At 45.5% G+C, this 21473-nt stretch overlaps 1 protein-coding gene across 2 annotated transcripts in view; it reads right to left on the bottom strand.

The window, feature by feature from the left end:
* The window catches only part of Gpr161 (G protein-coupled receptor 161), a 44780-nt gene extending 29640 nt beyond the window's left edge, over nucleotides 1-15140 (bottom strand). The window contains exon 1 of one of the 2 annotated variants that reach the window (XM_029483659.1): nucleotides 14948-15140. The gene's annotated coding sequence lies outside the window, so the exon portion shown is untranslated. Of the gene's footprint in view, nucleotides 1-1752; nucleotides 1854-14947 lie in introns of those variants that run through there. The other variant, XM_021167111.2, reaches the window with a different exon arrangement.
* Between the last annotated feature and the right edge of the window lie 6333 nt (nucleotides 15141-21473).

Below are 21473 nucleotides of genomic sequence, written 5' to 3'. Positions count from 1 at the left end.
GTTGTGAGCCACCATGTGGTTGCTGGGATTTGAACTCTGGACCTTCGGAAGAGCAGTCGGGTGCTCTTACCCACTGAGCCATCTCACCAGCCCTTTTTTTGGTTTTTTGAGACAGGGTTTTTCTATAAAGCCCTAGCTGTCCTGGAACTCCCTTTGTAGACCAGGCTGGCCTCGAACTCAGAAATCCGCCTGCCTCTGCCTCCCAAGTGCTGGGATTAAAGGCGTGTGCCACCACGCCCAGCAGAAGACTCTTAAAAAGAAAGTCTCTAAAAAAAGGAAAAAAACATGAAGACAGAAAGCAGAATAGCAGTTGCCAGTATCCGGGAAGACTGGGAGAGGGGCATCGGTTATCATTCCATGGGTACAGGTGTCACTTTTGCAAGATGCTGAGTTCTATAGGGACGATGGTAATTGTTGCACAAAATTATGACTGTAGCTACTACCACAAGACTGGACTGTACACTTAGAAACAACCAATATGGTAAATGTTATGCCATGGGTATTTGTGTATTTTCATCTCAATAAAAATTTAAGAATCACCAGGCAGTGGTGGCGCACACCTTTAGTCCCAGCACTTGGGAAGCAGAAGCAGGTAGATTTCTGAGTTCAAGGCCAGCCTGGTCTGCAGAGAAACTCTGTCTTGAAAAAAAAAATTAAGAATCTGTCCATCTTCACCTTAACTTTTCGGTCCCACGGAATGAGGAGAGTCATAAAAACGTAAATAAAGGAAGCTTGCGGCTGGAAGATGGTTCAGTAGTTCTGGGTGTCTGCCTTACTAAACCCCAAGTTTGGTTCCCAACATCTGTTGTCAGGTGAAGCAGAGATATAAAAAATACATATACAAATTTGTAACATTGGGAGTCAACAATGATGTCATGAGCAGGATACCATAGACCACAATGAGAGAAAGCTAGAGATAGGCACTTGTGTGTTCCCTCCACTCCATCCCATAATTCCAGCTCCAAGGATCTGACAACTTCTCAGCGACCTTGAGTCTCTGAATGAAATCATGAATCAACTTGTACCCTAGATGCTGGGTAAGTGACAAAGTAAAGCAAAACTCAACATCGGGTTGGAAATCTGTTTGCTGTTTCTGTTGTGACTTGGAATGTCTGAAGAACGCTCAGTCCCAGGCAAAGCTGGGACTCTCTGAAGCAAATTATTAGTGGAGTTTTAAAAAGGGCAACTGGCCTCTCTGCCAGGTCTGGCTAACAACCATCATGGCTGCCTTCAGATTGCCCAGGTTTACCAGTTAGCATCATCCCTGGAAGGTCAGGAAAGACTGTCTCAGCATCCCTTAGACCCACAAACAGGCAAGCAGGAGAGGTAAAGACATCAACTCATTCTGGAGAGTCTCAAGAAATTGCTTCAGGGAAAGGGAAGGCTTTAGCCACCCAATGCAGAGAAAATCTTCATTGGAGTGGTACTCGAAATTGCCCATCAGGCAAGCATCCTTCTCCTACTGGAGACTCCAGCCTGGACCATGTGGTTCCTCTGACTGGAAGAAGGGCAAGATGAGGCTTTTACATGTGGTCCAGCCCATGCCCCCAGAACTGGAATGCCAGCAAGGTCCACAGACAAAACTAGGTCAGACCAGGTCAGAGCTGTCTAAGGCATTCCAAGTCTACCTGACACTGTGGCCACAAGTGGCCCTGACAGCAGCTGGACCAAGATTTGCTCAGAAGCCCCAGCATGGATAATGGCACCCCACAGACTGCAGACTCCTGCACCCCCTCAACTGCTGGCACTAACCATCTCAAGTCTCCAGTCACAGGCACTGAAGGCTTAATGTGTCCCCAACCACCTGTGACTCCCACGGTCTTCACTATCTCACAGGTTGTGCCCCCTCCTTCCAGGACCTCAGAGCTCCATCTTGGAATGACCCCTTGTATTAGTCAGGGTTCTCTAGAGCCAGAGAACTTATGGGTAGTCTCTATATCATAATGGAATCTGTTGATGACTTACAGTCCATAGTCCAACTCCCAACAATGGTCAGCAGCAGCTGTGAATGGAAGTCCAAGGATATAGCAGTTTTTCAGTCTCACAAGGCAAGCAGGCAAAGGAGAGTCAGTCTTCCTTATTCCAATGTCCTTATTTATGTCTTCAGCAGAAGGTGTAGCCTTGATTAAAGGTGTGTGCCACCACGCCTTTAATCCCAGATGACCTTGAACTCAGAGATCTCCCTATCTTAATCTTCTGGAATTCATAGCCACTGTGCCTCAAGATCTCCAGGCCAAGATCCAGGTCAGAAACTTGTATCTCCCAGCCTCAAGATCAGGATCATTGGTGAGCCTTCCAATTCTGGATTATAGTTCTTTCCAGATAGAGTCAAGTTGACAACCAGGAAGAGCCACTACACCCCTCTTCACATTCTCTCAGATCCAAAATCCCCATTTTGGAATCGGGCTCCACTTGTGGAATGTCCTGAAATTCCTATAGCTCAGCACCCATCACCTTGCTCCAGGCTGTGTGTGTCTGGTTTGAGGGGCTGGGGACGTGGTCTAGTCAGTGAAGTACTCAATGGAGCAAACACGAGGACCAGAGTTGAATCTCTAGAACCCATACTTCAAAATCTGATATAAAGGTGCTTCTCTGTAAACATAGCACAGGCTGGGTGGGAACAGGAAAATCCCCAGACTTCACTGGCCAGGGAGTGTAGCCAGTTGGGAAGTAACAGGGCCGGTGAGAGACTGCCTCAAACCACAAGGTAGAGGGGCAGTGAGATGACTTAACAGGTAGAGGCACTTATCACCAAGCCTGACAACCTGAGTGATTTCACTGACCCACCTGGTAGAGGAGATGATAATCCACACACAAATAGTAAATTACAAATAGTAAAATACTCTTTAAAAAAAAAAAAAAGAGCCGGGCGTGGTGGCGCACGCCTTTAATCCCAGCACTCGGGAGGCAGAGGCAGGCAGATTTCTGAGTTCGAGGCCAGCCTGGTCTACAAAGTGAGTGCCAGGACAGCCAGGGCTACACAGAGAGACCCTGTCTCGAAAAAAAAAAAAAAAAAAAGACTTACTTCCTTATTATAGGGATGTGTTGTCTCCATGTATGTTTGCACACCAGAAGGGGGTATCAGGTTTCATGGAACTACAGTTATCAGACAGTTGTAAGCTGCTGTATGAGTGCTGCAATTTGAACTCAGGACCTCTGCAAGAGCAGTCAGTACTCCTAACCTCTGAGCCATCTCTCCAGCCCAAGAGACACTTAAACAAGCTAAGGCGGAGCATGATTGATGAAGACTCCAGATGTTGACCTCTGGCCTCCCACTCATGGATATAGACGGCTTCCATTCCTTTCCCTTTCTCCTAAAAGAAACTCAGACCCAATGTTTGAAGGAGAGTCCTTCTTAGAGCCTGTACCTGCAAGTCCCACACAATGCAGAAAGCTTGAGACAGCGAAGTCCCCTAATGAGCTGTGAAGTCACTGCACCTGGCCACGGCTAGATAACCCTCTCAGTTAAGCCCCTGCAGAAAAGTTTCCTTGCTGAGAAAAGCGATCTATCAAGGGTGGGAAGAGAGATGCCCAGGAAGGTGAACTGTTGTGTGGTTGTTACAGAACAATCCAACAGCTGGCAAGAACAGGGACCCTGGGGTAGCTACTCGCTCTCTCATCTCTTCTCCATCCACCCTTGTCTGATTATCCTCAGCCCCTAGTGCAAGACACCAGAACCCTACCTGGTTCACCCTTTCCCATGGTAAACCCAAACACGGAAGGAGAATGTAACCTTTGAGGAGTACAGCACCAGTAGCAATTTCTAGAACTGCACTTAAAGACCAGCTTACCTTCTGGGACGCTCTATTCTGGACAGCTGAGTTTTTTGAACTAGTAAGATGGCATTAATAGCATGTTAACTCCTTCTAGTAAGCTTTTCAGCAAAGTACATGAAAACTCATCATACTTTTACATATATATATATATATATATATAATTTTTTTTACCTTATACGTATGGGTGTTTTGAATACATGTATATGGGTGTATCACATGTGACCTAATGCCAGAGTACTCTAGAATAGGGCATCAGATCCCCTGGAACTGCAGTTACAGACAGATATGAGCCACCATGTGGGTGCTGGGAATTGATCCCAGGTCCTCTAGAAGAGCAGCAAGTGCTGTGCTGTTAACCACTTAGCCACCCTCTAGTTCCTTCCCCCTGTATTATAAAACAGAGTACACAAGACATAAATCCCCTTGATACATGGACCTTAGAAATCCATTCTAATGCTCTCATTTCCTTTTAAAACCTCCAAGAGGGTTGTTAACTTCACAATCAGTCAGCTAGTGGGTTGACAGTGGGCCCCTGTCACATAATCTGAACCTGTGTCTGCCATAACACTGAAGGTCATACTGTGTCGTCGAACACTGACCGTGCCAGTGAGTGTCTGTTGTCAAATTGACACAGCCAGGATCACCAGGAAAGAAGGAACCTCAGTTGAGTTATATCAGATGGATTATATGTTTATATCGGATTATATTTTGGTTATTGCTTATATAAGATTGGCCTGTGGTCATGCCTATGAGAGACTGTCTTGATTGATGGTTGATGTGGAAGCGTCCATCCCACCATAAGCAGTACCGTCCCTGGGAAGGAGGGTCTAGAATACATAAGAAAGTTAGCTGAGTGTGAGTGCATGAATGAGCCAGAGAAAGAGAGAGAGAGAGAGANAGACAGAGAGAGAGAGAGAGAGAGAGAGAGAGAGAGAGAGAGAGAGAGAGAGAGAACCAGCAAGCAGCAAGGAGTGCTCCTCTGTGATTCCTATCCTGACTCCCATGAGTGACAGACTTGTGATGTGGAAGGGTAAGCGAATAACTCCCTCCTCCCCACGGTGCTTTTGGTGATGGTGTTTGTCACAGCAACAGAAAAGCAAACCAAAACACCCACAGTGACATGCATGTTCTTTTCTGTGCTTTCAATTTGCTCTACAAACCTTTAACTGTCCATTCCCTATATTCCACCCACAATTCCTCTGCTGAGTTCACCAACAGCATGTGTAAAATGAGTTAGTGATCTCACCCGGGAAGGCTTCAAGGTCAGTGGTATGCACTCTGTCTGGGAAGAGCAACTTCCTCCAGGTCACTGAGGTCAGCTGCCTTGCTCCTGGGCAGGTCCCTGATTAGCAATGTGATTCAGGCTAACAGTAGCATGTTTCAGGCACACAGGATCCTGGAAAGAGCTGGGAATCTGGCTTTAATAATTTGGAAGCAATATGTGGGAAACTGCTGGATTTAAAAGCAAGGATGCTGAGCCCCATTCTGCCCACCAGGAAGGTAGGCTCAAATACAACCACTGGTTGTCACTGGGCTGATCCAAAAGGCCAAGGCAGAGAAACCTGAGTTTCCTGCAGAGACCACAGGGATCCATGCAGAAGGTCTGAACAGGCCTGTATGAAGAAAACTGTCGGGGGCTGGAGAGACGGCTCAAGGGTTAAGAGCACTGGCTGATCTTCCAGAGGTCCTGAGTTCAAATCCCAGCCAACCACATGATGTGATGTGGCTCACAACCATCTTTAATGAGATCTGATGCCTTCTTCTGGTGTGTCTGAAGACAGCTATAGTATACTACTACTAATATTATTACTTTTATATAATAATTATAATATAATAATAAATACATCTTTCAGCCAGAGCGAGTGGGGTTGACCAGTGAGAGTAGAAGTCCTAAATTCAATTCCCAGCAACCATATGATGGCTCACAACCATCTGTACAGCTACAGTGTACTCATATACATAAAATAAATAACAACAAAAATGAAAACAAAAACAAAAAAAGAAAACTGTCTCTTCTCCTACCTACCAAGCTCCCCTTTGTTTATTTTTTTGTTTTTTGTTTGTTTGTTTGTTTTGTTTTTTTGAGTCAGGGTTTCTCTGTGTAGCCCTGGCTGTCCTGGAAATCACTCTGTAAACCAGGCTGGCCTCGAACTCAGAAATCTGCCTGCCTCTGCCTCCCAAGTGCTGGGATTAAAGGCGCCCAGCCCTTTATTTATTTGATGTAAACTATCCTTCCCTACAGTCTCTAAATGGATCGTTCAGTGTTGGTAACTGAGAGGGGTCCTCCCAACCCAGTACATCCTGAGTACTGTCTAAGGACCAAATAAAGGCTATTACAGTAAATGTCTCTGTGGTCAGGAAAACTCAACTGCATTTTCACATAGTAATTAATTCACAGTAGCTTTTTGTTCTTGGGTGTGTCCTCCAGAGGAAGAGATAATAAAAGCGCAAGAGAGGATTCTTAAGGGCTGGAAAGCCTCTCCTCTGCCCCAGGCCATGTGCCTCCCTAGCATTTACTACCACTTATTTGAATAGCTCAAGGCCTGACTAACACTTGAGCTAATCACTGAAGAATCTTTTCTGGAACATTCTGCTCCATGCTTGTCACCATCACGGTTCCTCGAGATAGACAGTTTTCCTGTTTGGCTTTAGTTTTCATTTTGGACACATGGATCGTTCCACAGAACAAGGTCTAAAGTTTGTGGCTAAGTTCCCTTCCAGGTGGCTAACAAATGTTTCCCAGTTGCCTTTGAGAAGATAAACATGTTTCATCCTCCCTATACACTTTCTTTCTTTTGTTTTTTTTTGTTTTGGTTTGGTTTTTGTTTTTTTGTTTTGTTTTGTTTTTGTTTTTCAAGACAGGGTTTCTCTGTGTAGCCCTGGCTCTCCTGGAACTCACTCTGTAGACCAGGCTGGCCTCGAACTCAGAAATCTGCCTGCCTCTGCCTCCCAAGTGCTAGGATTAAAGGCATGCGCCACCAGGCTGGCTCCCTATACACTTTCTTATGGATTGGCTATAAAGTATCTCCCTAATGGACTCACATGTTGAAGACCTGGCTGCCAAAGCACTGTTGAGACACTGTGGCTTAGGAAAGTAACAGGATCCCACATAAAGGCGATGATCTAACCAGTGGATAAATTCATTAATGAACTCATAACTCAATGGACTGTTGTACAGCTGTGGAAATGGCAGGAGAAGGTGCCTGGTTAGAAGGGCATCGCTGAGAGGTTTGTCTTTCAGAGTCCTCACTTCCTCCTCCCACTTCCCGCCACTCCATCCCCTGCTCTGCTCGCTGTTCCCTCTCTACCATCAGGCTCTGCCTCAAGACAGGCTTGGAAACAGTGGACCAGCATACAGTGTATTGGACCTCCTTCAACCAAGAGCAAAATAGGTCTTCCCTTGCTTAAGCTTTTTTTTTTTTTTTTTGGTTTTGGTTTTTCCAAGACAGGGTTTCTCTGTGTAGTCCTAGCTGTCCTTTGTAGACCAGGCTGGCCTCGAACTCAGAAATCCGCCTGCCTCTGCCTCCCACATGCTGGGATTAAAGGCGTGTGCCACCACCACCAGGCTTGCTTAAGCTGTTTATCCCAGGGTTTGTCACAGTGACAGAAAGCTAACCCACACTAAATCCACTTAGACCTGGTCATCAAAAGAAGAACTGAGTCTTTGAAATCCTCACCAAACCCCGGTCTGGGCCCTGGTAATCGTGGCTTTTAACCTCTCTGAACCTCAACTTCTCCATGAGAAGAAAGAGAATTAACTTATTTCATATGATTGCCAAGAGGAGTATGTGAGGGAACACAGGGGAAAGCAGTTGCTAGAATGGCCGTCAAGGCAAATTCTAAAGTGCCTATATAAATTAAGCCATGAAAGATGCAGCCCCTTCCATTTCAAATGTAATTAAAGCCAGTCAGTTACTTAGCTAGATGAAATGGATGGAAGGCAGGATTCAAGGCCCCAAGATTAAGGCTAAGTGCAGAAGAATTCTTCCTCCCAATGGAGAACTGACTCAGTAACCACTCATTTACCTGCCCCAATGAAGTCTGGGCCACAGGCACTTTTAAATTCATATCTCCTGTGACTATAGGTACCCATGTCCCCCGATTCCTTTCTCTCACAAGCGCTTCCCTTCAAGCTCTCTGTGGAAGCAGAGAACCTCATGCAGTGTCGCTGAAGAGAGTCAGGACTGTTGGGGAACATGGTTGGCTGTGTCCAAGCAGATATCACAAGTACCTGTCCAACTCAACCCCTACTCCTAGGAGAGGTGATTTTGCACCCTCTGCAGGGGACACCAGGAACTGCCAGGGAACATTCTTGGGTTGTCACACCAACGGGAGATGCTGCTGGCCAACTCAGGGGAAAGATATTGGATGGGCAGATGAGCCCGTCAACAAGGTCCAGTTGGGCAAACAAATCAGTCATGCCAGGGTGGAAGAATCCTGCCCTGTAGGAGCAGTATCTCTCACTGTGTGTGCTTCCCAAACAGACTAAGAAAAATAAGACAGCCCCTTTCATAAACACACACAATGACCTAAGGAAGTAATAAGAAATGGGGGCACCTGGACTGGAGAGATGGTTCAGTGGTTAAGAGCACTGACTGCTCTTCCAGAGGTCCTGAGTTCAATTCCCAACAACCACAAGGTGGCTCATGACTATCTGAAATGGGATCTGATGCCCTCTTCTGGTGTGTCTGAAGACAGCTATAGTGTACTCACATACATAAAATAAATAAATAAATCTTGAAAGATAGAAAGAAAGGAAGAAAGAAATAAACAAATAGGGGCACTGCTCAGAAGACCAAAACAATTACTTCTATTAAAGGTAGATAGTGATTACATGTTAGTGAAGTTTTGACGTAGCCCTATCAGGATTATCTATTTCTGCACTATCTAGAACACTATTCACCCCATCTCTTAAGACAGAAATCTAGAGACTAGTCATGTTCCAGGGTTAGCAAAGAGCTCACCTAGCACACACCCAGGACTCCATCCCCAGCACTAAATAAAGCATTTGTGGTAGCACACACCAGTAATCCCAGCACCTGGGGAGTGAAGGCAGACGATGAAGCCATCCTGCATTACACACTGACTTCAGGCTCATCCTGGGACACAGACCCTGCCTTTTTAAAAGAGTAGAATGTGCTGGAGAGAGGGCACAGCAGTTAAGAGCAGACCTGGGTTCGGTTCACAGCACTCACACCAGGCAGTTCACAGCGTCCTGGAAGTCCAGTTCCAGGGGTTCTGGCCTCTAAGGGCATTTGAACACACGTGCACTATACACACACACACACACACACACACACACACACCAGAAAACTAGGACATTTTTTACTGCTCTTGCCAGATAATCCTAATAAGGCTACATCTCTAGGTGACACTCTGGCAGTGTGATCCTGGGTAAACTAGTGATCATGTCCGAGCCTTGGATTTACACACAGGGCAAAATAAGATACTGTGTGTGTGCGTGCATGTGTGTGTGCACATGTGTGTTTGTGTGTGTGTGTGTGTGTTTTCGTGTGTGTGAGTGTGCGTGTGTGTGTGTGTGTGCATGTACATGTGTGCGTGCATGTGTGTTGGTAAAAGCTGGTTTGTTCCATTCCCTTTGGCAGATATTCCATGCAGCACGAAGTCTAGCTTAAAGCCTTCTCTTTGCTGTCGTTATCTGGCTCAGGGTGCTACCATCGCCCGACACATTACTATTAGTCCTGCCTATGTCATCTTATCTCTGCTCTCGCCCCCATTCCAATCTGTCCTCCCCACTCTGCCAGACTGATCGGTCCCCACACAGGCCCATCTGTGCCATGTGATTCCCACACCTGCAGACATTATTCATTAGCGGATGCCTTCCACCTCGGCTATCCCAAGTCACTCCCAGATCTTCAGACACGGCTGCTGTTCAGCCCTGTTGCCTATACGTGGTCTCCACTACCCATTACTCCCTTGCTCCTATTCTGCCTGCCCAGGAAAAGCACACCCTTAAGGATTGGTGGGAAATGACCCATTTAAAAGGCAAAGAAAATAGACATTGGGTAAACAGATTCATAGGCAGTGTCTTGGGGTTTTACTGCTGTGAAGAGACACCATGACCAAGGCAACTCTTATAAGGACAACATTTAATTAGGACTGACTTACAGGTTCAGAGGTTCAGCCCATTATTATCAAGACATGGCGGATTCCAGGCAGGCATGGTGCAGGAGGAGCTGAGAGTTCATCTGTCGGCTGCTAGAAGACTGGATTCTAGGCAGCTAGGACAAGGGTCTTAAAGCCCATGTCCACAGTGACACACCCACCTCAAAAAGGCCACACCTCCTAATAGTGCCACTCCCTGGGCCAAGCATATACAAACCATCATAGGCAGACACAAACCCTGACCACAGAGATCACAGAAGAGAGGGGAAGTGTGAAGAAAGTATGTGCCCCCCCCCTCCCCAGCCCACCCCATCTCCAATACTGGAACCCAGGGCCTCCAGCATGCTAGGTGTGGTGGTTTGAATATGATTAGCCTAAGGAGTTGGCACTATTAAGAGGTGTGGTCTTGTTACTGTGGGGGTGGGCTTTGAGACCCTCCTCCTAGCCACATGGGAGTCAGCCTTCTGAACAAGATGTGGAACTCTCAGCTCCTCCTGCACTATGCCTACCTGGGTGCTGCCATGCTCCCACCTTGATGATAATGGACTGAACCTCTGAATCTGTAAGCCAGCCCCAGTTAAATGTCTTCCTTTATAAGAGTTGCCTTGATCATGGCTCTGCCACTGAGCTACACTCACAATCCTGGAGTGAATGTGTGTGTGTGTGTGTGTGTGTGTGTGTGTGTGTGTGTGTGTGTGTATTTGCTCATTCACACAAACATAAAAGCAGATACCTAGGGAGGCCAGCCTTGTGAGCTGCAGACACGAGTACTGGGAACTGAACGCCAGACCTCTGCAAAGCGGTCGGTGCTGCTCTTAACCACGGAGCCAACATCTCTTAAACCCTGCCTCTTGAACATCTTTTTAAATTGAAAGATAAGTAAATAAATGAATAACAAGAAAGACAAGATTTAGAAAAGCATAACCCTGAAACTGGAGAGGACTTCCTAAAAGCAAAATGGAAAACAGGATGCCACCAAGAAAAATGACACACAAATCTAACTTCACAGACATCAGATGTTCCCGCCTAACTGTGAACCCAACCAAAAAAAAAAAAAAAAAAAAAAAAAAAAAAAAAAAAAACAAAAAAAAAAAAAAAAAAAAAAAAAAAAAAAAAAAAAAAAAAAAAAAAAAAAAAAAAAAAACAAAAAAAAACAGCCTAGGAAGGGAAGCCATTTGATTTGTTAACAAAAAGTGGGTTAAAGTCCAGAAACTAGGCAGAGCTTCTTACATTGATGAGACTACAATCCACTGGGAGTGGGGCGGCAAAGGAATCAACAGAGAAATTAGAGGAAGCACAAGTTGATCTCTTAAATGTTAAGAGTTAATGTACAAGAATCTATTAGCATTTAAAATCCACGCAAGGAATGTTGTTCTTTGAGATTCAGAATAATCTTAAAATGTCATATGTAGCCGTGGGTATTAAGTGTGCTACAGTATTTGTTTCGAAAGGGAAGAGAGGATACATATTGTTCCACCTGTGGGTGTATGGATTATGTCTGAAAGAGTAGGCAAAAACTAGCAAAATTGGCTATATGTCAAAAAGGAAACACAGGCTAGGGAACAGAAGTGGGGTGGGGTTGGTACTTTATATAACTTCTATAATTTTGAATGTTGTGGGGTTTTTTTTTTAACTCTATGACCTAACCCTAAACAAGTAATCTTACATAAGTGAGTTAATGAGACATCCTTTCCAGCAGTCTCTCAGACCTCAGTAGACAAAAGAGAACTCTAAATAACTCCATAAACTGCTGCAGTGGTGCCTTTTATCTGGGTCCTTGGAAGTCAGAGGTGGGTGGACCTCTGGGAGGTGGAGGCCAACCTGGTCCACACAATGAGTTCTGCAACAGCTAGGTCTACATAACATAACCCAGTATGGAAAAGATTAGATAGATAGATAGATAGATAGATAGATAGATAGATAGATAGATAGATAGACGGATGAACAAACAGGCAGACAGACAAACTGCTTAAAATGTGCATTTCTTTAACCCACAAATTCTACTTCTAGAAACAATTCTAAATGTGCCATAAATAAAGACAGGCTGCTAGATTAAATGGGAACAAGCCAAAGAGTCCATCAATAGCGAAATGTTTAAATAAATTATAGTAAGTAAGTACACTATGAAGTACTATGTAGCCATTTAAAGGAATGAAGCTGTAGGGTGTGTGTGTCGATATAAGTTTTTAATCCCAGCACTTGGAGACAGAGGAAGGTAGACCTCTGTGAAGTTCAAGGCTAGCCAAGACTACACAGTGAGACCCTGTCTCAAAAAAGAAAAAAAGAAAGAAAGAAAAGAATCACTGAGATTGGATGACTTTTGTGGCATATTGTTAGACACAAACAGTAAACTATGGAAATTTCATATCCCCATTTATGTATTAATATTTTTCAAAAGTATATTCAACTTATATTTGGGTTGGTTCTAAAGTTAGAAATGAAGATTATCTCATTTTATGATGTCTGATATACAGTGTTATATGAGTAAACCATGTATTACATATCACCTGCATTTCCAGCCATGGTGATACAGAAACACTGAAAAGGACCTGGAGGGAGGGACTGGGGGCTGTCCCTCAGTAGCGTACTTGCCTTGAACACGAGGGCCTGAGTCAGACCCCCAGCCCCCAGGGGAAAGTCTCATTCCCACATCTTATCTCTGGTGCTGGAAATGCGGGGGCAGGGGACGGGGGCAGGGGACGGGGCAGAAGGATCTCCAGAGCCCATTGACCAGCCTGGAGGATTAGTAAGCGCCAGGTTCAAAGAGAGATCCAGGAATCACAAAAACTGGGTAAGGGAAATGCTATCTTCAGCACCTAAATTGATCACTGATCAAGATTGGCTACCCATACCCATGCTTCAGTAAATACCATCCTTCACGCACACACGCAAGCAACCTTAATCAGATAATCCAAAAATGATATGAAAGTAGAGAAGGGCTAGTTGGGGAAGAAAGGGTTCAATTGTTGGGGGGGGGCAAGGGGTGAGCATGGAGGGAGGGGGAGAGAGAGGTAAGGGGTGGGCATAGTCAAAATCATTATATACATGGTCAAAATATAAATAGTAAGCTAGAGGAAAGTTATCAACCTCAGGTTCCCATGTGCACACACACACACACACACACACACACAAAACAGAGAGAGAAAGAGAGAGAGAGACATACACACACAGAGAGGGGGGCACCTAGAAGGAAACACATTTATTGTGGTGAAAAAAGTCAAGCAGGTTAGTTTTGAAAACTTACTATATACCAGATAAGCTCTGCCATCACAAGCCCCAAGGCATTCACTGACAAGGGCAGGGCTAGGCAGTACCTAGAGGCTAGGAAGGCCAGATTATTCCCGTCACCCAGGATTCCGGTATAATATAAAACAAAAGTGCGAATGCACCTCATCAGGATTTACACTTGACAGACTGAAGACTCCTTTGTTCATGCCCCCAACATTTCCTGAGCATATCCGCCATGCATGCCACCCTCTTCACTGCCAGGCCCAGAAAATGACCCAAGAGACAAGGCAGGTGGAAAACTAGTTGAAAATATTTCCTCTTGAGACGGGATAAGGATCCTTGGTAAGGTTAGTAAAGGTTGAATGAATGAAATGTTGAGTCGTAAAGCCAACCCTTCCTCCAAATTGCAAAGCACACTGACAGCAAACCTTCACCTGGCTGCCTCCTCGAGGGATGTCACTCTGACATAACGCTACCCAGCCAATCTGCCTGACTTCGTCCACCCTGGCTTCCTGACCTTCGAGTGTGTATGCCTTAGGACTCTACCTGGATATCTGACACTTACAGAGGATGAAGTTCAGACCCCAAACAGCACACATACACACTCTCCATATTCCTTGGCCAGAGGACTCCCAGGGCACAGGGCTGCAATATAGATTTGGGGACACGAGGTCTTGAAGTTAGTTCCTAAACACCAAGCAGGTTTCCTTCTGAGCCGGTGTCTCTGCTCACCGCCATCTCATTGGCTCTGTAGGACAAAAAGTCCTGAGTCAGTGGACCCCCATGTTCAAAGCACTGGGACTCTAGCTCAGCCAGGAGGCAGAGGCAGACAGATCTTGGTGCATTCAAGCCCCTCCTCTCCTGCCCCTTCTACACAATGAGTTCCAGGACAGACAGGGCTGCATAGAGACCCTGTCTCAAACATAACAAAACAAACAAGCAAGCAAATAAACAAACAAACAAAAATAGGGCACAGTGTTTCACATTCCTGACTTTCAGTTCCTCACCCCCTCAAACAGGTCAACAATTTGGAGTTCACAGGGCTGTCGTGTGAAGGGATTTAAAAGGTGAGTATGAAAGCAGCTGTCAACACCTTAGAAGTAGAGAATACGGTGGGTGTAGGCTAGTGTGTGAAGAGGGGTTCTGGAAGCAGCTGGGTGAAGAATTTGGCCACATAAGTTGATGCCCCGCCCCCTCCCCATTCTTCCTGGAGGGGCTGGGAAACGCCTATTTTCACCTGCTCTCAAGGTGGCTGAAGTAAAATGCATTATACAGGCAAACATCATCCATTTGGCAAAGCCGTGGCTCCAAGAATTCAAGCTACAACCCAGAGAAGCACCTAAGACAGTTCGATCTATCAGTATCCCCCACTGGGCCCATCACTGAGTCCAGGTCCTTTTCCCTCCCAAACTGCACCTTTCTCCCTACCTAGCAAGGAGATTTAAATGGTGTAAACACTTTGCAAAAGGGATGAGAGGTACGATAATGAAAAAGTAGAGTCTTGGAGTTGTGCTACCCAGAGATGCCAACCCCTGGCTGCAGTCACTGGGAAGCCAGTGGCTCTGAAGCGCGATGGACCATCCCAACAGACATTGTCATGCCACATGCCTTTGTGCACAGGGATGCACCCGGGCTTAAGCTCTTGGCCCAATTGGTAAAGTGCTTCCCCCTAATCCCCAAATCAACTGAATCTCCCTCTCACCGATCTGAGAGGCAGGGGAACCCACCCCACAGAGCCGGGAGACTTCTGGGTGCGCCTCCCACCCTGGCTCTCGCACAGGACACACGGGAGTCCTGACCAGGAGGACGTTACTCACCTGGTCCTCACGGGTTCCAGCCGAGGGTTGTAGCCGCTGCTCCCCACACCCCCATTCCTGAGCGGGCCGCAGGGGGCGCGGCCCTCCTCGGCTGAGTCCGGGGCACGAACTGATGCTCTCCCTTCCCTGGGGGATGTGCAGAGGGGATCCGAAGGAATGGAACGGGCTGCACCCAGCAGAACCAGGTGGGCTTCTGAAAAGCCTCTGGCCGATTGGAGGGGCGCGCCCCACAGGCTCTTCCCACAAAGAGCTCCAAAGCCAGACGCAAAAGCGCCAGCTCCCCCAAAGCAAGGCGCGGTACAGCCGGGAACGAGACTCCGACTAGGGAGAGAGGGGCTCTGGGAGAAGCGGAACACCGAAGGGGCAGGGGGATCCGGGGACGGTGGGAGGGTGAGGGGAGCTGCAGACCCAGCCGGGCCGGCGCCCAGCACAATGCCTTCAGCGCAGCTGCATCCCCGGGCAGCCCGTCCCACCCCGGCCTGCGCCCCCCCCAGCTCGGGGTTCACCGAAGCGCCGCGGCTGCTCAGGGCCCGGCCGCCTCCCCGCCGCTTCCTCCTTGCGCGCCGCGCCCGGGACGCGAGGTTTCGGGTTTCAGCCCGCCGAGCCCCGCTTCGCTCCTCCCGCCGGCAGCACGCGGCCCCCGGGCCCGGAGCAAGGCCGAGTAACTTTGCTGCACTTGCGCTCCGCCTCCCGCTGCTCGCCCGCCTCCGTCGCCGCCAGGGCCGGCGCCCCGCGTCCCGCGCCCCGGTGTCCCGCGCCCCGCCCCGCTCTCCTCCCTCACGCCCCTTCCTTCGCCGCCTCCCCGCCCCTCCACTTCTTTCCCATCTCTTCCCACGAAGAACCGGAGCAGCCTCGGCCGGCTGCTCTTTGTCTCGCCTCACCGTCTCCGATCTGCCACTTTTCTCCTGGAAACCTTTTGTGGTCTCTACTCAGGCCTCCTCTCTCCTAGTTCCAGTCTTTGAGACATCCATTTCCATTTCTCTCTCCATCCCTCAAATGCTTTCAGATTCTTTCCTCCTCACAGCCCCAGTCTCCTCCTCCCGTCTCAAGTTGGATTCTGAGCATCCTCTTCTTTACCTTTCGTTCATCCAACCAACCACTGAGGGCATCTGTCTAGTGCCAAACTCGGTCCTGGACACTTGGCAATACCACGATAAATAACCCTAAAGGTAGACCTTAAGGAATAAAAGCAGGTTAGAGTGGAAAGTGGATGTAAACAAACCTTTTACAACGCCTCTACTCCTTTTCTCAACAAAGAGGGAGAAAAATCAGTGAATATGGCCTGCTTGCTCAGAGGACTCCTTCTCATTCTTTCGTTCCTTCACACTTCATACTCCTCCCGAGCAGCAGTCTAAATAAGGAGATGAAAAACCGAAGCGAACAGTACAACTGCTAAGAAAAAAAATAATAAAGGAAGAGGAAACTAGCCAGCGTAATAATCAGACATAAAGTAATAAAGCCGTTTATTAAATTCCAGCAACAATAAATAAAATACTGATACTGGCCTTAGAGGGGTATTCAAATCCCTTTGAAATTCATCTGCTTGGATAAATGCAATAATTATTCCCCCGTCTGTGGATTGACACTGTGGGAGCTGCCGCCTTATTATTATTAGGCACCGTTTAGAATAATAATTTACTGCCTACCACCTGCTAAACGTACAAACTGCTTTCGGGAGCAAACGGGATAATGAGGAGAACGAGTAACCGGATGACTTTCTGTTTGTTCTGTGTGAGTCGGTGCTTTTATTTGGTCAAAACCTGAGTTCTTTTCAAAGTCTAGGTCATCCAGGTAATGCTTGAAGCTGCTTAAATTGAACTGTTCTCAGGAGTATTTTAGACATTTATTCCAGCATCTTTGATTATTAATTTATTAATTTCATTTCCATGGGATGAAGCACCAAGTAAGCTCTGTGATGCTGGGGGGGGGGGTGCTAACCTTTTTTTGAGTCTCTGCTTATTCTTTTACAAAATGGGGGTGTGCGTAGCTACTTATTTGTGGAGATAGAAGGTTAAGTGAAGGATGGAACAGATGGCTCAGTGGTTCAGCATCTACTGCTCTTCTAGAGAATCCAGATTTGAGTCCCAGAACGCACAGCAAGTCACTTGAAGCCACCTGTAACTCCAGCTTTAGGGACATCCAACACCTCAAGCTTCTATGGGTATATGCACTCCTGTGCGAATACCCAACTTTACACACACACAAGCACACGCACACATGCATGTGCACATGAACACACACAGAGAATTTAAAGCAATTTTAAAGTCTAAAGGGTAAAGGAAATGCTGTAAGTTTATCACCCAGAGCCATACAATCTGGAAGCTAGGCATTTCTGAAAGTTAGCATTCAGGACAGATATGGAACTATGTGTCACCGAGTGCCACCAGGGAGGGAGGGAGAATTCAGAGTAACTGATGACAGCTTTTTGTTTTTTAAGCTTCTGTGCAAAAACTGCCCTCCACCAAGCAAACTTGCCTCAAACTTAATCTTCATTTTGAATTTTTCAGTGGAAAACATAGTTTTAATCCTGCTGCTTATTAGCTGATATGTTATTTATCTGAAAGATATTTTACCCATAACTCAACAAACTCAGGACTTACTGTGCATTTGGGGGCAGAAATTGCTGCCAGCAAACACACTTTTTTTTTTTTTTAATTGCTATCCTTAGAATCATTTTGTGTTTTCTCCCTTCTGGAGCTAATAGTAAGCTCTGAGTAGCTTCAGTCAGAAGTAGAAAAATCAGAAATTGTTCTTGAAATAATTATCTTTCTCTGTATCACTGTGTTGGTAGGGGTCATGTACAAAAATGACATTAGTTTTGGTGCAAGAATATAATTTTCCTTTTTTGCAAATTAAAAAAAGACAGAGAAATTTCCAAGTGTGCACACATGTATACACACAAACACACACACACACACACACAAATGAACCTTCTTTCCCCAGTTGTGTTTTTTGTTTGTTTGTTGTTTTGGTTGATTGATTGGTTGTGGGGGAGTAGAAGGAGTGTGAGGGTTGTTTTGGTTTGGTTTGGTTTTTTTCAAGGCAGGGTTTCTTTGTGCAGCCCTGGATGTCCTTGCTCTGTAGACCAAGCTGGCCTCAGATACATCCATCCACCTGCCTCTGCCTCCCCAGTGCCAGGATTAAATGCGTGCACCACCGCTGCCTGGCTTCCCCAGTTGATTTTATGAACCATTCCATTTAGGACTCTCAGAAGATTTCTGAGTTAAATTGAGAGGCCTCATCCTACTGAATCCCAAATGCTTCCTGAAGAATTCTCATCCAATGAGGCGGACAGTGACTTATGCTGTCTGGACCACACGGAACATTACTGCCCTATTCTTCATATGTGACCTTTACCCTATTCTTCATATGTTCCCTCTACCCTCAGGCTTGGCTGAAACATCTCCCTCTTCCAAGAAGACTTTCAAACTCTCTGTGTCACTTTTCTTATATAGAATGTCTCTGGTGTCCTGCAGGCACTGAAGAAGCAGAGACAGGCAGATCTCTGTGAGTTCTAGGCCAGTATGTTATACATAGCAAGTTCCAAGCCAGGCAGAGCTACATAATGAGACCATGTCTGGAAAAAGAAAAAAAGAACCACCAACAACAAAACAAACAAAAACAAAGAAAACTCCCCATATCTCTCCATTTACCTGTATTTTTCTATTTATTTATCCTTTGTAAATATAATTTTCTTGTTGTTTATTTTGTGCTTGTGTGCACATGTGCTGCGGTCGGTTGTGAAGGTCACAGGACAAGCCAGGGAAGACACCTTTCTCCTTCTTCCACGTGTGTCTAAGGAGTCAAACTCCTGTGGCCAGATTTGGCCCCAGGCCCCTTTACTGCTGAGCCACCCCAGCTCTCTGCTTACTTGTTTGCAGGACCCACTAGTAAATATAAACACTCCACAAGAGCAGGTACCTCACGGCATGGAACAGAAAGATTTGTTACTTATCAATACAAGACCAGAGCTCAGCCTGAGAAAACATTCAAAATAGGTAATAGCTGTGGTGATGGTTTAGTGGTTAAAGTGTTGGCCCCAAGCCACTCAGCGCTTGGGAGACAGAGGCAGGTGGATCTCTGTGAGTTCAAAGCCTGCCTCGTGTACATAGTGTGCTCTAAGACAGCCAGAGCCACATACTGAGAGCCTATCTCAAACAAATAAACTAAAAACTTAAACAAAAACATTTCTGGCCCCTCAGGCAAGCAGGAGGACCAAAGTTTAGATCCCAGAACTGATGGAAAGGTCAGGTGCGTGAGATGGAACGGGCCTGTAATTGCAGTCTCAAAACTCAGGAATGGGAATTCCCGAGGAAGCTGGCTAACTCTTAGGTTGGTGAGCTCTGGGTTTAATTGAGAGAGCACACACACATTGCTCAAGCACTCATACATTCATGACCCAGGTATCTTTGAGGGATGCCTGTCTCTCATTAAAAAGATAGCTCATTTTCAAAACGGGCAAAGGAACCTCTCCAAAGAAGGTAAAGATATGGCCAAGGAGCACACGAAAAGCTCCTTGCCGTTATTAGTCATTAGGAAAAAGCAAATCAAAACAACAATGGCATTCCATTTCCCACCCACTAGGATGGCTGCAATGAACAAGACAATAGCAAGTGTTGTGTAAGCCGTGACGGAACCTGAGCACTTGCTCTCTACAGATGCTGCAGAAAGCGGTTTGGCAGCTCTTCAAAAACGTCACATATAAGGTTATCATACATCCCTGGGATTCCTTATCTAGGTATCTACACAAGGTATGTAATGAATATTACATTAGGTGTAATATATATTATATGTGGCTGTAAAAGCATTCATATATATGTAATGCAATGCAATGTGTATTACATTGGATGTCATATACAATGTAAGTGGATGTAAAAGCATGTGCATGAATCTTCTTAGCTGTGTTAGCATAACATACTCGTATATGTGTAATCATACAAAAGTAGAAACTTCCCAAAGACTCTCGCTTGAATACATAAGCAAAATGTGGTAGATAGCCACACAGTGGGATATTACACACCATTGGGAATGAAAGTGTGCTAATAGAAGAAGGTAGACATAATAGAATCATATTGTATGCTTCTAGTTACATGAGATATCCAGACTGGACAAATCTATAGAGACAGAAGTTAGTTTATAATTTCTCTGGGACTAGAAATGGGGTAAGCATGAAAGATGGGTACAAGGTTGCTTATAGAGAGGATGAAAATGTTTTTTAAATATATTATGATGATGATGACAATGATGACAACACGAACTGAAGACCAATGAGCTGTATACTTTTTTTTTTTTAAAGATTTATTTATTTATTATATGTAAGTACACTGTAGCTGTCTTCAGACACTCCAGGAGAGGGCGCCAGATCTCGTTACGGATGGTTGTGAGCCACCATGTGGTTGCTGGGATTTGAACTCTGGACCTTCGGAAGAGCAGTCGGGTGCTCTTACCCACTGAGCCATCTCACCAGCCCCGAGCTGCATACTTTAAGTGGGTGAGCTTTACAATGTGTAATAGAGATGTTAGAAACAAAAGTGTCAGAAGCCATCTGGAAAAGTCTACAGAAAGCAAGTGAGTTTTCTGGAGATGGCCACCAGTTTTGTATGACTATAATGGATGCACTCTCAGAAACTTCATCCCAAGATTGCTTCTTTTTTTTAAAAAAAAGACTTACTTATTTATTTTTATGTATATGAGTATACTATAGCTATACAGATGGTTGTGAACCATCATGTGGTAGCTGGGAATTGAACTCAGGACCTCTGCTCACTCTGGCCCCACTTGCTCCAGACCAACGATTTATTTATTATTATACATAAGTACATGGTAGCTGTTTTCAGACACACCAGAAGAGAGGATCAGATCTCATTATGGATGGTTGTGAGCCACCATGTGGTTGCTGGTAATTGAACTCATGACCTCTGGAAGAGCAGTCAGTGCTCTTAACCACTGAGCCATCTCTCCAGCCCCACAATGAGGTTTCATAAATTATATTAGAAGAGAAATAGGCTTGGGACAGACCTGTGATCAAGGGTAACATTCATCCTAGGTCAGGTCCAAGGATGAGGCCACAGGTGTGCACTATGATAAAGCCAGGCCATGTGAAACTGTTGTTTTGAACTTGTAATGAGATTATGGAATAAAACACTGCTTTGAACTTCCTATCAACAGCCTTCTGTAACTCCCCTTTTATGTAGCATTTTATTTATGAGGTAATTTTATAAAGAACTGTTTTCTAAGAAGGTATAAATTGCCAGAGAGAAGAAATAAAGTGTGGCTCTTGGGGCTCTGATATGTGTGTGTATATGTATAAATATGTATATGTATACATGTCTGTCTATATGTGCATATATACATATGTAGGTATATGTGCATGTATAGAAGTATGTATGTGCAATTGTGAAATTGATGAAAAGGGTGGTCAGGCCTGCCCTGTGTGTCCCTTTCTTTCTTTCTTTCTTTCTTTCTTTCTTTCTTTCTTTCTTTCTTTCTTTCTTTCTTTCTTTCTTTCTTTCTTTCCTTCCTTCCT

This window comes from Mus caroli, chromosome 1, assembly GCF_900094665.2.
Source record: "Mus caroli chromosome 1, CAROLI_EIJ_v1.1, whole genome shotgun sequence".
In the NCBI taxonomy this organism is placed as follows: domain Eukaryota; kingdom Metazoa; phylum Chordata; class Mammalia; order Rodentia; family Muridae; genus Mus; species Mus caroli.
This window is presented reverse-complemented; position numbering and strand designations above follow the sequence as displayed.